This window comes from Macrobrachium nipponense, chromosome 29 (assembly GCF_015104395.2).
Source record: "Macrobrachium nipponense isolate FS-2020 chromosome 29, ASM1510439v2, whole genome shotgun sequence".
Lineage (NCBI taxonomy): Eukaryota > Metazoa > Arthropoda > Malacostraca > Decapoda > Palaemonidae > Macrobrachium > Macrobrachium nipponense.
In genome coordinates this window covers 478,529-495,201 of record NC_061092.1, presented here as the reverse complement: position 1 = coordinate 495,201, position 16,673 = coordinate 478,529, and the positions used below count along the sequence as shown (strand labels likewise).

Below are 16,673 nucleotides of genomic sequence, written 5' to 3'. Positions count from 1 at the left end.
GCCTTCCAAGTGAGAAGCATGTCCTTCAGACACCAGTCGGAGCCAGACTGAAGTTTTTTGCGGGAGCGTGGAGAGAGAGGGACACGGACTCTTGGTCCCTCAAGATCGTGGAGCAGGGGTACAAAATCCCCTTTTTAGATCTTCCTCCTCTTTCTACGACTCCCAGAGACCTTTCTCCATCCTATCAGGGAGAGAAGAAGCAGTATTATTCGATCTCCTTCAACAAATGATCGAGAAAAGAGCGGTGGAACAAGTCGCGGACCTGGGGTCCCCAGGTTTTTACAACAGGATTTTCCTAGTAACCGAAGCAGTCGTCAGGTTGGCGTCCAGTTCTAGATGTAAGCAGGCTCAATCTTTTCGTGGAAAAGACCAAATTCACGATGGAGACGCCTCATTCTGTTCTGGGAGCCTTGAGACCGGGCGACTGGATGGTGTCCTTAGACTTGCAGGACGCGTACTTTCACATCCCCGATCCACCCTCTTTCAAGAAGTATCTAAGGTTTGTCTTAGACAAAAAAGTGTGGCAGTTCAGAGCTATGTGTTTTCGGCCTGACCACGGCTCCAATGGTGTTCACGGTAGTCATGAAGAACGTGGCGAGGTGGCTACACTCTTCGGGGATAAGAGTTTCCCACCTGTACCTCGACGACTGGCTGATCAGAGCGTCGTCGAGAGAGAAGTGTCTGAAGGACTTGCAGTTCACGTTAGCCCTAGCAAAGTCCCTGGGACTTCTGGTCAACCTCGAAAAGTCGCATCTGACCCCCGACACAGTCCATCGTGTATCTGGGGATTCAGATGGATTCAGTGGCTTTTCGAGCGTTTCCGTCCCAGGAACGTCAGCGGCTAGGCTTAGAAAAGATCTCAGCCTTCCTAGGGAAAGAGACTTGCTCGGCGAGGGAATGGATGAGTCTGCTGGGAACCATTTCCTCGCTAGAAAGGTTTGTTTCCTTGGGAAGACTGCACCTCAGGCCTCTCCTTTAATTTTTTCCTTGCGGACGAGTGGAAGGCCAAGGACGATCTCAATGCCATATTGAGAATATCGCTTCCGATAAAGAACCATCTAAGATGGTGGTTGGACCCTCAGAAGCTTCAGGAGGGCGTGTCCCTAAGTCTTCTGAGCCCCGACCTAGTGTTGTTCTCCGACGCTTCCATCACGGGCTGGGGAGCAACACTAGGAGGGAAGGAAGTGTCAGGCTCCTGGAGAGGGGAACAGGTAGCCTGGCATATAAATGTCAAAGAAACTGGCAGCAATATTTCTGTCTCTGCAGTTCTTCGAAAGGAGTTTGAAGAACAAGATTGTTCAGGTAAACTCAGACAATACCACAGCACTCGCTTATTTGAAAAATCAGGGAGGACACACTCCAGAACTTTGTTTTCCCTGGCGAGAGAGATTCTGCTGTGGGCAAAGAGAAGAAAGGTGACAATCCTGACGAGGTTCATTGCAGGAGTGCAAAACGTTAGGGCAGATCTTCTCAGTCGTCGGGAACAAATCCTACCGACGGAATGGACCTTGAACAAAGACGTGTGTCGAGACCTTTGGACGTTGTGGGGATGTCCTCTGGTCGACTTATTCGCGACGTCAAGGAACCAAGAGACTTCCTCTTTATTGCTCCCGTGGCCTGGATCCAGAAGCGATCGCGGTAGACGCGTTGCTTTGGAATTGGACGGGTCTAGACCTGTACGCCTTCCCACCATTCAAGATTTTGGGGGAAGTCATGAGGAAGTTTGCGGCCTCAGAAGGGACGAGGTTGACCCTGATCGCTCCGATTTGTGGCCAGCGAGAGAATGGTTCACAGGGTCAGTCTTTCCTTGTAGACTTTCCAAGGAACATTGCCCTGGAGGAAAGATCTACTCAAACAGCCTCACTTCGAAAGGTTTCACCAAAACCTCTCCGCTCTGGGTCTGACTGCGTTCAGACTATCGAAAAGTTGGCCAGAGCGAGAGGTTTTTTCGAAAGCAGCTGCGAAAGCAATCGCACATGCAAGACGTGCTTCCACAAGAGCTGTTTACCAATCGAAGTGGGCTTCCTCAAGGCATGGTGTAAAAAGGAGGGAGTTTTTCCTCTTCCTCGACCTCTGTGACCAGGATTAGCTGATTTTCTGCTCTTTCTCAGGAATGTGCAGAAATTAGCGGTCCCTACCATCAAGGATATAAAAGCATGTTCAGCGGTTTTTAGGCACAGAGGCCTTGACCTTTCTGACAACAAGGACATTCATGACCTTTTAAAATCTTTCGAGACTTCGAAGATTCCTCAAATGAGACCTCCGTCATGGAACCTTGACGTGGTTCTTAAGTTCCTTATGTCAAGATCCTTTCGAACCGCTTCAGGCAGCGTCGCTTCGAAACTTGACAAGGAAGGCTCTTTTCCTAACTTCTCTTGCGACGGCTAAGAGAGTTAGTGAGATTCAAGCGTTTCGTAATTTAGTGGGATTCAAAGGAGACAATGCTGTCTGCTCGTGAACCCAACTTAATCTTGGCGAAGAATGAAAATCCTTCGAATCCTTGGCCGAAAACTTTCGAGATCAAGGGTATGTCAAGTCTGGTGGGCCAAGAACCAGAGAGAGTCCTGTGCCCGGTCAGGGCTCTCAAGTTCTATGTACATAGAACAAAAGAGGTAAGAGGTCCCTCAGGTAATCTGGTGCTCTGTGAAGAGACCAGAGTTTACCTTTATCGAAGAAGCTGTTGCTTTCTTTCTAAGGGACGTCATTAAGGAGGCTCATTCATCTTTCCAGAAGACTGATTTGAGCCTCTTACGAGTGAAAGCTCACGAAGTTCGAGCTGTCGCTACCTCTCTTGCCTTCCAAAAGAACATGTCAATCAAGGACATTCTTGATAGCACCTTTTGGAGGAGTAACTCCGTCTTCGCCTCACATTACCTAAGGGATGTGAGAACAATTTATGACGATTGTAATTCATTGGGGCCATACGTTTTCTGCGGACACAGTCTTGGGGTCCGGAAGTAGCTCTTTCCCTATCCCTTAGTTAGGCTTAGGTTAGTTTTGTTGTTGTGTTTTTAGGTTTGTGGTGAGTCTTATGTGAAGATCTCCCATCCTTTAGTTAGTTTTTAGTGGGGTTTTTGAATAGTTGGTCAGGTGGTGGTCAGTTGCTTTGTTGCCCTCATATGTATGGCCTCGATGGTCTTGTCACGTTGAGGTCTCGTACCCGTTGACAGATCATCCAGAGCGCACCAGCACTACAGGTCTCCACCTGGCTGGCAACTCTGATTTAAGCAAAAGCAGCCTTAAGTGACAGTAATCACATAGTCTACTTTGCAACAGGTGAGGAACCAAGATGTATATCATCTACTTAATTTAAGTTTCTACAAAATCCTATTCTGTCTCTTCCCACCATCCGAAGGTGGGATTCAGCTATATATATCTGTCAGGTAAGTGGCATGAACAAAATGTTATTGTTATTATACAATTAAGTTTGTTCATACTTACCTGGCAGATATATATTAAATTGTTGCCCCATTGCCCGCCCTCCTCCCCTCAGGAGACAGTGGCATTAATAAATATGAATAGAAAATGGGAATGGTTCCTGATATCCGCCTCCCAGCGGCGGGAATGGGTACTACCACCTGGCCGACCCACTGCGTGTGCCGCGAGTTTTGAAATTCTGTCGGACTTCAGAAATACAGCTATATCTATCTGCCAGGTAAGTATGAACAAACTTAATTGTATAATAACAATAACATTTTAGAATAAAAATTCCATTTCTGCTGGGAAGGCGAGCGAGTATCCAATTCCTCCCCCATTCCCTCTCTCCTTACGGCTACGAGGGAAAGGGGAGGGATCCTGCTGAGAGTTCTCTGTAGGATCCCACGTTGGGGACTGCATTACCGGGGGGACCTTAGGGTCCTACCTGACGTAAGCCCCCGTCGTTGAGGAAGGATCCTGCCCCATCCTCGATTTCTACGGGAATCGGGAGGACCACCAACTGATGATAGTTTGACGAATTGGGGGGATTTTGCCGAGTGCTTAGAATTCTGCAGAATTTCTAGCACTCTCAGAGTGTTCGAGTTTTTTACGATCTCCAAACTTAGGCAAAACCACGGTCCAGAGTGGGCTAGACGAGAATCCCCAATAATTGTTACCACGATAATTGGGAACCTCGCTGAATGCTCGAATTCCTGGAATTTCTAGCGTTTGGAAGAAGCACTGCTGCAGAAGGAAGAATATCTCACAGTAGGCGACCAACCTGGAATAGAGAAGAAAGGACGGGAACATCCAGTTTGGCTTGAACTATTGTCTTCGGTTTTCTGTTCACCATTGAAGCTTTCCTTCAGGGAAGACTTCTTCACTCTCTTGACCAGAGAACGAAGGTGGTCGATCTCCAATCCTTATTCTCATTCCTCGAATTTAAGAATTTAAGATGGAGGTCGTGTACAGAAACCTACAAATATACTACGTATATTACCCTCGCGACATGATTCTGTTAACCCTTAAACGCCAACTGGACGTATTTTACGTCAACATTTTTTGTCTCTCGGGTGCCGACTGGACGTAGTTTACATCGACATACAAAAGTTTTTTTAAAAATTCGCGGAAAAATACTTTTAGGCCCACCAGCCGAAAACTCTTGAATCACGCGCCTTGGGGGATGCTGGGAGTTCATGGATCAAGGTGTTGTTTTGTTTACAATCGTTACGCAGGCGCACAAGTGCGAATTTTTTTCTTACCGCACTAAAAAGTATCTGTGACACATCTCAGAAATTATTTCGTCACTTTGACATAATTTTTGTACATTTTAAATTAGGCGTTACATGGAGTATTATATATGAAAATGTGCGCATTTTTTATGTAAAATGCAACAAAAAAATACTCATGATTGTAGCTTTTATCATTTTGAGATCTTTTCATATAAATAACAATAAGTGCCAAAATTTCAACTTCGGTCAAATTTGACTCTACCGAAATGGTCGAAAAACGCAATTGTAAGCTAAAACTCTTATATTTTAGTAATATTCAATCATTTACCTTAATTTTGCAACTAATTGGAAGTCTCTAGCACAATATTTCGATTTATGGTGAATTTATGAAAAACTTTTTCCTTACGTCCGCGCGGTAACTCTTCCGAAAAAAAAAAAAAATCATACATACAATTCTGGTAATGTTTGCACCATTTTAAATTAGCCGTTACATAAAGTTTTATATATGAAAATGTGCGCAATTTCATGCACAATACAACTAAAAACAACCCATGGTTGTAGCTTTTATCAATTTTGAAATACTTTCATATAAAAAATGATAAGTGACAAATTTTCAACCTTCGGTCAACTTTGACTCTACCGAAATGGTCGAAAAACGCAATTGTAAGCTAAAACGCTTATATTCTAGTAATATTCAAGCATTTACCTTCATTTTGCAACAAATTGGAAGTCTCTAGCACAATATTTCGATTTATGGTGAATTTATGAAAAAAATAACATTTTCTTTACGTCCGCGCGGTAACTCTTCCGAAAAAATCATACGTGCGATTGTGGTAATGTTTGCACCATTTTAAATTAGCCGTTACATAAAATTTTATATATGAAAATTTGCGCAATTTCATGTAGAATACAACAAAAAATAATTGAAGGTCGTAGCTATTCTCATTTTTGAAATATTTGCATATAAATCACGATAAATAGAAAAAAAACCATGTTTGGTCAACTTTGACTCTACCGAAATGGTCGAAAAACGCAATTGTAAGCTAAAACTCTTACAGTCTAGTAATATTCAGTCATTTATCTTCATCTTGAAACAAATTCGAAGTCTCTAGCACAATATTTAGATTTATGGTGAATTTAAAAAAAAATCTTTCCTTCCCTCCGCGGATTCTCCGCCACAAATCTCCAAAATGCGTACGTACCATTCTCGGAATATTTGCTCCGTTTCATATTAGGCATTTCATAGAGTTTTATATATGAAAATGTGCGCAATTTCATGTAGAATAAAAAGTTCTCGTGCGGCTGTTGCGTTCTTCTTTCGAAGACAAGTTTCAGCCTGCAGCTCCCAAGACTGTAGAATCAGTTTGGCAATTCTATTGGACAATAGAGAGTAATAATAAAATGAGAGAACTCACTGATGTAATCAACCCCTGGCTTTATATGTTAGAAGACCGTCGGAAAGAGACTGCATTATGTAGGTTACGGATCGGCCACACACGGATTACTCATGGGTTTTTAATGAACAATGACCCTGAACCATTTTGTGAGGATTGTCTTGTTCCCCTCACAGTAAAACATTTAATAGTAGAATGCCCCAGCTTAATATCAGCAAGGAACCGTCATTTTATTTTACGTAGTTGGAAGAAAATGGATCTTAAAACTAGATGCCATTATAGGTAGAGATTTTAATGAGGATAAGCTTTTTAGTTACCTTCGAGAAGCAGGTCTTCTTGAAAAAATTTAGGTTAGTTTGGTCAAGATGTTTGAGTTTGTGTATGTGTTAGTATGTGTCAGTGTATATCATTTGCTTTTAAGTCTTTTTAGATCAGGAAATTTTTATGTACATAAAATTTACCTCCAATTGATATATCTATTACCATATATAATGTTTTAGTACTTTTAATATCTATTTATTTTGACAGAACTCTGTAGAATTTGGAAGTTTGCGGGGAGCCTATGTTGCTTATATTTTTTGTTTACAATTAATTTGAAATAGGTGTGAAGGTGAGATAGGTATTTTGTGTGTTTTTGGTTCTCTGTAGTTCTCTGACAGATTTTATATAAACATATTTATAGCATTTTAATTGACTTTTTCCTTTGCAATTCCTTTTAATGATACAGCGTCAATAACCTCGTCGTTGCGACGCCAGTAAGAATTAATAAATCAATCAATCATCTACAGTAAAATGGTTAAAACGTTTGCCTACAGAGTCTTTGGAATGCGATGACGGCTCGAAATGCTTCCCAGAAGGTTGTTTCAGAGGGATACAATTAAAGAGCTAGAATCAGGAGTACTCCCAATTTCAGCTCGGAGTCCTCCTTCGACTTCCAAGCTTCTTACCTTCCTTCGGACAAGGATAGGGAAGATTCTGCAACGAGATCCCCTTCAACAGGTAAGAAGAGATCTCGTGAGCAAGGGAAGTACTCAAGGAAGACCTCTCAGAGGAATACCCTTATCTCTCATATTGTTAGATATCCTATCGTATACTGGATGTAGCTGACTACAATCACCTCCCCTTGCCGGAGAGGCCAAAGCTCAAAGTGGAAGAATTTCTTCCACCCTTCTCCAGTCTTGTGATTTACTATTGTAGATGTTCAGGACTTTCGGACAATGTAGCGCTAACCAGTAGCCTTATGCTAAAACAGGCGTAAAAAACGCCAGAGGCAGACAGCCCCAAGAACACTGTCATTGTCTGATGAGGAGAAAGACCGGGCCTACAACCTGACACAGATGCGCTAGATGCGAACATATAGGACAAATAAGAGTGTCCGATGTGGACATTGCCAGACATCCTCGAGACTCTACCAAGCTCGAAGCTCCGGCAAGTGGGGAGGCGCCAGGCAGGCGCGAGGTACCAGCCAGCCGCGAAGCTCCAGGCAGGCGCAAGGCGCCAGCCAGGCGCGAGGCGGCCAGGCAGGCACAAGCGCAACCGGGCGCAGACGCCAGCCAGGCGCGAGGAGCCAGCCAGGCGCGAGGCACCAGCCAGGCGCAAGCCAGGCTCTAGGTGCGAATCTCCAGCTAAGGCGCGAGGCGCCAGTCAAGCGAAAGGTACCAGACAAGCGCTAGGCTCCAACCAAGAGCGAAGCACCAGCCAGGCGCGAGGTTCCTGCCAGGCTTCAGGCTTCAGATGGGAGAGATCCATTTCAAGAAAGCCCTGGTCTTCTTTGAAACATGGAGATCTCCTAAGCACTTCATAAGTGACTTGATTCCTTCAAACAGCTTAGAATTAAAAGCGCAGGAAGTGCGCGCTTTTGCAAATTCTTGTTCTTTACATAACAATATGTCATATAAGACATATTAGCTGTGTTGTACGGTAGAGGCAACTCTGTGTTGACTTCTCATTACACAAAGGATGTCAAGTTAACCTACGAGAGATCCTTCTCTTTTGGTTTATACGTTTCTGCGGATACATTACTGGGATAAGGAGCTGACACTGATCCTTAACTTTGAGTTAAAGTTATTTAACTTAGTGAAATTATTGGGGTTTTTGAAAGGAGTGTGGGGATAACTTTTCAATTTGAGCGCGAACCCTCGTGTTAGGATCAGGTGATCGGGATCGGTGTTGCGCTCCTTCATAAGGGTCCCCCCTGATCCCAACTCCTTGACGAGGTGGGGGGCTTAGGGATCCACTGCAGAGAGAGTATGCCCCTTTTACGCCTACACTCTCTGCTGGATCCAACTGAACATTGGGAACCTTTAACTCCTTTACTCCTCCTCCTTATAAATTTTCCCCTTTCCCTTCTTCTTCTTTCGTTGATGACTCTGGCATGGTTTTAGACTATTGAATTGACTGCTCTTTTAACCTGGAGGAGGGTGTAGTTGGACGGCATGCCACTCCACCCGTAAAATTCAAGTACCTGACGTGTTCGAGCGAGGGGAAAGTCTTATGTCAAACTTGGTCCCTAGTACTGGGATGCGGATCTCGACGGACTGACTACGCCTTAAGTGCTGGGATCAGGTGTATAACCAGGAAGTTAACCTCTAGGGGTGGCCCATTAATGTGACATTCCCACCCCACCCCTCCCTTGTTGGGCTCCATGGTGGGTGGAGGACTACCTGGCTGAAAACATCTCTCTCGTGTACATGTATACATTGATTAGGCCCTAATGTTGATGACCCCAGCGCGGAATTAGACTTGGCTACCGGATTCGCTCAAGAAAATAAGCCCAACATAACAACGATGGCACCATATTGAGCCATTAACAAGAAATAATAGAAAAGAAAAATGTACAAACCCGACCCAACATTAGTTCATTTTGACCACATTTTTGGCACAGATAATTGGTCCAGATTTCTTGTTCTCAAAACAGAGAGGAAAATTTCCTCCTATGTTTTAGAGAACAAATTATTAAGCTTACTCCCTACCAGAGAAATGAGTTTCAGAGCACTGAAATTTAATGAATGGCTGATTGAGGCCACAACAAAAGCCCAGTCAGAAGCATATCAGAACATTAAGAAATTCAAGGGATAAAAGTAACGGTGGAAAGCCATGACATGCTCAACTATATCCAAGGTACAGTTGTACTACCCAAATTGAAAATGAGGAAGAATTACCAGAAAAGCATATTATATTAGAATCACTAAAATTAAGATATGACAATATTCACGATCTGGAGTTATATCAAATTCCAAGTAAAAAAAAAACAAGAAGTTTCCATCAAAATAGTAAAAATCAAGTTCACAGGCCAAAATTACCAGCAAAGATTAAAATACTTGGTCAAAACAGAGAAGTACGCCCTCACGTACCGAAACCACTACATGTAAAAATGTTGTAAATTTGGTCACACCATTCAAGAAATGCCAAAATGAAGAAATATGTGCAGTGTGTGGTTCAGAAGACCATAGAACTGAGTGGAATTGCCCCCAAATATTAAATGTGCTAACTGTGGACTTGCTCACCATGCAAAGTCAAAAGAATGCCCATTCTATATGTATAATACAGAATTAAAACTTCTGATGAGTAGAACTGGAATGGCAGCAAGAGAGGCTAAGCTTGAGTTAAAAGTTAGAGGGATACTTGACCCAAGCAGAAATCCATCATATAAAATTATGTTAAAAAAATAAGGTTCCCCAAAAATCCCAAATATCTGAAGCTTGTTTAGAAAGTAGGAATCTAATACCTGAAACCACAATAAAAAACAAATATGCTGCTCTATCATCCTTAGATGATCATGATGCCAATACTTCATGATAGAGACAGCACCTTCCATGCAGAAATTGCTGATGATTTCCCACCAGATCAGAGAGCAAGGGGAAAAAAAAAAGGCGAGACCCTGGAAATGGGACCCCTCCGAAATCAAAAAAACTTGACAACAAAGAGGACTCCCATCCTCTAAAAAGTAATATAGATAGTATTGAAGTAGAAGCTGAAACATTAATCACCTCACAAACTAACGATTTCTTAGAAAATAACAACATTGTCCATATAACTCCATCACCCATAATAGGACAAAGAGAAAATCCTTAACTCATCCTCAACCCCAACCAAGTAGTAGTATTCATCATCAGCTGCCTCTGTTGAAATAGACTCCTCTCCCAGTCTCAGTAAACAAACAATACACTACCAATCACTCAAAATAGAAATGCCTTATCCACGGGTCATGATAAATTATGTGGATGTAATGAAATGTTTCATGTCAGTTGAATACAATGAAACTTCCATCAACAAGCAGCCTCACTAATATGATTAATAATTTCATCAAATTCAAACTAAAAACCAACAGGAAAATCTTGAAAAACACTCCGAAGATTGCATGTGTAGTACCATCTTATTAAAACTCGCTCATCGAGTGCTAGAGGCATAGAACATTTATTGGAAAAAATAAACAAAAACAAAAGTCCCAAGGAGCAATTACAAAGAGACTTAACATAAAGTCAAATATTAAGAAACCTGCAGCTTTACACGAGTATGCAACCACAAAAGTAAGAGGAAGTAATGTTCTGCTTGACAGACGGCCTTCCCCACAATAACATTCCGCGCTTATATTATTCAGTGGAACGTAAATGGTTTAAAAACAAGATTACAAATAGGAGAAATTCAAAGATTATTAAAACAATATGAACCTATAAGCAATAATGCCGTTGCAACATACAAATGAAAATGTCTCCGAGAATAGGCCAATTATACCATTAAGCATCACATTCACGTTCCTGATATGAATACATTAGGAACAGCAATTTACGCAATAACCGAATTACTTACGAAAATATATTGACTAATAGTTCTGAATTCCAACTATCTGGAATTAAACTTCATATTAACAACTCTACTTTTAATTTGTATAATATTTACAACCAACCTTCATGTAATTATGATTTACAAAATCTACTCAAGTATTACTGAATATACGTGATGATTTTTTTAATAGTTGGAGATTTTTAACGCCCACAGCCCATTATGGGATTCCCTTTTTGCAATGAAACAGATTCACATGGTAACAAAATTGAGCATATGATTGACAATCATAATCTTTGCATTTTAAATGATGGAGACATTAGCACTTACTTTTCGAAATCCCATGGACAGATTTGATTGGAATGTTTTAGATGATCCATATACCAGTGATCATTTTCCAATTTTAATATCCTGTTTGGGACATACCCCAACACCAACTGTCCACGATATAATGTAGATAAGGCAGACTGGGACCAGTATAAATTTAAAACCAGCCAGATCCATCCATTTACAGCAGTACAAGGTCATGATGAGACAGTAGATTTCTTCACAAACTTTGTAATTACAGCTGCTGACGAATCTATTCCTAAGTCAACTACTAATCCCAAGAAACACTCAGTACCCTGGTGGTCTGAACACACTATCCACCTGATACAAGAAAAACATATTATAGGTAGAAGATTAGAAACCCTGCATAATAGATTTATGTCATAAGTAAAAGACCTCTAAATTTTGAGAGCACTGCCAAGAAACTTGTAGAACATTACTATAGAAATCAGTCTACTAAAACCTCATTACAATCGGATCTCGGCAAGATTCAGAAGGGAAGCCATTAGAGGAAAAAATAATGTCATGGCAAAAATATGTATCTAGCATATCTGATACAACCTCAATAAGTAAAGTCTGGGAAAAATTTAGGAAAATTAATGATCTCATATTAGATCTCAGAGACATGCACTAATACATAATGGCCAACCAGTACATGATAGTAACGCCATTTCGAATATTTTAGGGCGTAACATCCAAGCAATAAGTAGTATAATCAATATAGATGATCACTTTCGAACCATTAAAGCCCGTGAAGAAGCTGTCCCATTGAATTTGAAACAATTAGAGGATATATTTATTTAACCATATTTTCAACAGGAAGAGGAATTTGAATATGCCTTTTATGTAACTGTAACTCTTCTGCTCCATGGCCAAGACAACGTAAATTTTGAGATGATAAAAAACCTGGCTCTGTTAGCAAAAACATACTTATTGAAGCTTTTATAATCATTTATGGGTAAATCACCTGTTCCCAAAAGCATGGAAACATGCTATAATCATACCAGTTGTCAAACCAGGGAAAGATCCAAGCAATCCTAATAACTATAGACCAATATCCCTGACAAGTTGCTTGTGCAAATTGCCTCTGAAAAAATGGTAAATTATAGACTAAACTGGTGCCTACGTAAGAATAAGACTCTGTCTTCAACTCAATTGGCTCACAATCTGAAAGATCTACTTTAGATTCACTTTCCCATCTAGAAAATTATATACGGAGAGGGTTTGAACGTAGCAAATTACAGTTGCCATATTCTTTGATATCCAAAAAGCATATGATACGACCTGGAGATACCCAATTTTAAGTCCTTACACGAAAATGGTTTTAGAGGGCACTTACCAATTTTTATCGAGAATTTTATCCATGAAAGAACTTTTCAAACACGAATAAATAATGTATATTCTGACTCCTTCAATTTAGATTGTGGAGTCCCTCAAGGGAGTGTTTTGAGTGGAACTCTTTTTGCTCTAGCTATTAATAACATCGTAAAGCAGTTTACCACAGGGAGTACAAAATAGCTTGTATGTAGATGACTTTGCTATATATTATTCCTCAAGCAGTCTTCGTCATCTACAAAGAATTCTTAATAAAGCTATCAAAACATCCACACTGGACTTTGTCAGTAGGCTTAAGCTCTCTATAGAGAAAACCCAAGCAATTATGTCTACAAAATAGTAGATGGAAACAGAATCAAGACATAGATCTTAAATTAGGGATAGCCTCATTCAGTTTAGTAATACTATAAAATTTTTAGGCTTGGTATTTGACACTCATCTTAATTGGAAAGCACACATAGCCTTTGTAAAAAATAAATGTAATAGTGCCTTAAATTTGATAAGAAAATTGTCTCATACTACTTGGGGAGCTAAGAGCCAAACATTGCTTATGATATATAAAGCACTAGTTTTATCCAAAGTGGATTATGGAAGTCCAATTTACGGGTCAGCATCACAAAGTACCTTGAAGTCCTTAGACTCTATCCACACTCGAGGCTTGAGACTTTGTAGTGGAGCCTTTAAATCTTCTCCAAACACTTCAGTATGTTGTGAAAGTGGCGAACCCCCATTATCCGTACATCGTGATCTTGTAACAATGAGAAGTGCTTTAAAGATAACGTCCACTGATTCCCCCACAAAAAAACTATTTGGCATGCGAGATATATTTATTAGTAATCACGAACCACCTTTTCCAATAAGAGCTAATAGGTTATTGGAATCTATTGGCCTTAGAGTAAATATACTCCCTCCCTCAAATTCTCCACCTCCATGGATATGAAGAAAATCAAAGTAGTTCTAACCTTTATCATCTATCAAAAAAGCAAAATTATACTTCAGATCGCTATAAACAGTATACATTAGAACACATTCGAAGTAAAGGCCCACATAAAGCAATATACACTGATGGATCCAAATCTTCTGCAGGAGTTGGTTGTGCAGCAGTGTCATCATACAAAATAAGTCAGAATTCATTGCCAATTGAAGCAACGTCTTTACTGCTGAGTTAACAGCAATTATATTGGCAATCAATCAAATAAAATTGACAAATAATAAACTGAATAATAAATTTGTAATATATTCTGACTCAAGAAGCGCAATTGAATCCCTCAAGAGTATTCACTAAGAACCCTATAGTAAAGGAAATTAAACAAATCATCAATAAATTATATTCACGTGGGTTAACATTGAAATATGCTGGATTCTGCCCATGTTGGAATCCAAGGTAATGAAAAGGCAGATGAAAAGGCCAAGTCTGGGATAAATTCACCAATTTTTGACAATAAATTGCCTGCTACAGATTATATAAACTCAGTGAAGCAGGGCATAAAAACAAAATGGCAAAATCTGTGGGATAGTGAAGCAAACACCAATAAATTAAAGTGCATCAAACAGAATGTAGACTTGTGGGAATACATCAGTACAAAATGAAAAACGAGCTGAAGTAATATTAACAAGATTACGAATAGGCCACACAAGACTAACTCACGAGTATCTAATGATAACTCCACAAGGGATCATCCCTCATTGCAATGTGTGCAATGCAATTTTAACAGTCAAGCATATTTTATGTGAATGCCTAATTTTTAATAGAGAGAGAAATTTATATTTAGGCAATAAATCATTATCAGAAATACTATCAGAATCAGATCATTTTTCTTTATATAGAATATTAATATTTTTAAAAAAGACTAATTTGATTAATAAGATTTAACATATACCATTTTTAAATAGATGACTTTTGTCATTTTTATCTATTTCAGTCTTTATAAGTTCAATTCATATTTTTAATTCCAACCTCATATATCACTTAATAATCCCCTCATTTATCATTAATTTATTATAATTCATTAACTTCATTCCATAACCATTCCATGTTGTAGACATAACATTTTATGAGCGTATTTTTAAATAATTTTCTCCCGAATAATTTCGGGCCAGCACTGTAAGAGTCTGATTAGACTCATTGGGCTGGTAAATCTTAACTTTATAATAATAATAATCCTTCATAAGGTGTATTGTCATAGAAGTGGTCCAGTACCCATTGACAAAGTCCTTTCAGGCTCTGCCGAGTAAGGCGGTTCATACCCCATCGGCAGATCCCACAAGAAACTCTTAGCCATAGATCACATATCTCGCTAAAGTCTTGAGGTGATGCAGACTACCGGGCAACAGCCACGAAGTCTACCACCTATCAGATAGGAACCAAGGTTTATTTATACCTACAACATATGTTGTTTACCTGTCTATTCCATGTTAGCTGTCTCTTACCCTCCACCAAAGGGTGTCAATCAGCTATGTATATATCTGTACAGGTAAGTTTGATTGTATGAAAAATGATATTGTTAAATAATACAATAAAGTTTCATACATACTTACCTGGCAGATATATACGATTAATGGCCCCACCCAGCCTCCCCGCAGGAGACAAGTGGAAAGAGAGAAAATATGAATAGAAATGGGAATGGTTCCTAATCCTGCCACCCAGGGCAGGACGGTAGATCACCTGACCTACCTGCAGCGTGTGCCGCGAATTTGAATTTCTGTCGGGACGATGGAGTCTTAGCTATGTATATATCTGCAGGTAAGTATGTATGAAACTTTATTGTATTATAACAATATCATTTTTCCTAACTATACAAACCTGAGGTCCTTTTACACATAGTCCCACCTCATGTCACCCCTCACTCTGCATTTTTTGCTTGGGTCTAAAGCAAAAGTGATTCTTCGCCTCCCAGTCGCGCGGCGCCCGCACTGTCGGACAAGCAGTTAACTACCGAACTCCCTTGTTCAAAAGCTTACGACCATCCAGCTGCCGCTAGTTACCTTCCTATTGTAAAAGGACCTCAGGTTTGTATAGTTGTATTATTAAATTTTAAAAACTTATGAGCATATCTATGGATCCCACCTCCTACAATGTGGGATTCAGCTATGTAACTACTTGGTAAGTTGCATACATAAAAATGACTTTTTATGATAAAATAAGATTTTATGTATACTTACCAAGTAGTTAATAATAGGGCATAAACAACTGATTTTCGGACGGTGTTGGTTTCTCACTCCCCCGATAGTGGGCAGGGGGTATCACCTGACCAAAACAAACTAGCGCTTCCGCGAATTAAAAAAATTCTAGCTGCCGACGGTTTTAGAAACTATAGCTATGTAACTACTTGGTAAGTATATATAAAATCTTATTTTATCATAAAGTCATTTTTTATGTACTAAATCATTGATCATCAATAGCTTTATTTCTGAGTAAACAGCTCTCCAGTCTCCAGTCTTACCTACTTCTTAAATCTTGAAAGAGGAAGACCCCATTGCACATGTGCAGATCACCTCCTGGCATTGTCCAAGGTGCCTTTCAGCCTTGCTAACCTCCCAAATTGATGAGTGTTGAAATGAACTTGGTTGATTTTACTATTGTGTTTTAATTTGTAAATTATGATTTGTTCATTAGTAATCCATCAGTCATAAATAGACTGCATATCACTATGAAGGGAGAGGACAGAGACAAGTGATATATGACATAGAAGGGAAGGGAGTCAGGAAGATCATAAGTCTACTTTTTTCCCTTGAGGTTTGAGTGCAGCCATGATGTCATGGTAAATAGTGAACTCTCAGTGAAGCAGTCATTTGTGTAATAGTGGCTTCTAATCACTTCAAAGGGCAATGACATGCACTCTATGAAAACACATCTCCAGTGTCTGAGAGAGGCATGATGGCCAAATATCTTGAAAGAGATGATGTTGGATGACCTATATCTCACCCAGTAGAAAAAACATGGCCTGCTGTGACTTTTGGCTTTAATGAATACTGTATACATGGAAGAAGTGCTGTGACATATCATAGGTAGAATCTTGAGATGGTAATCTGATAATGTCAAGTTCCTGCTGTAAAAATGGCAGAAAGGTTCATATTGACCTTGGAGGCTAATGATGAAGAAAAAGTATAGCCCTGATCTTGAGCTGGGAAGTGTTTTCTTGTGAAATGATTAAATATGTCCAAGAGGTCACATAATGGAGCCAAG

The 16,673-nt window shown here is 40.0% G+C and overlaps 1 protein-coding gene across 1 annotated transcript in view; it reads left to right on the top strand.

The window, feature by feature from the left end:
- LOC135206032 (uncharacterized) overlaps window positions 1–16,673 on the top strand; it is a 257,788-nt gene that overhangs the window by 114,579 nt on the left and 126,536 nt on the right. The window lies entirely within an intron of this gene.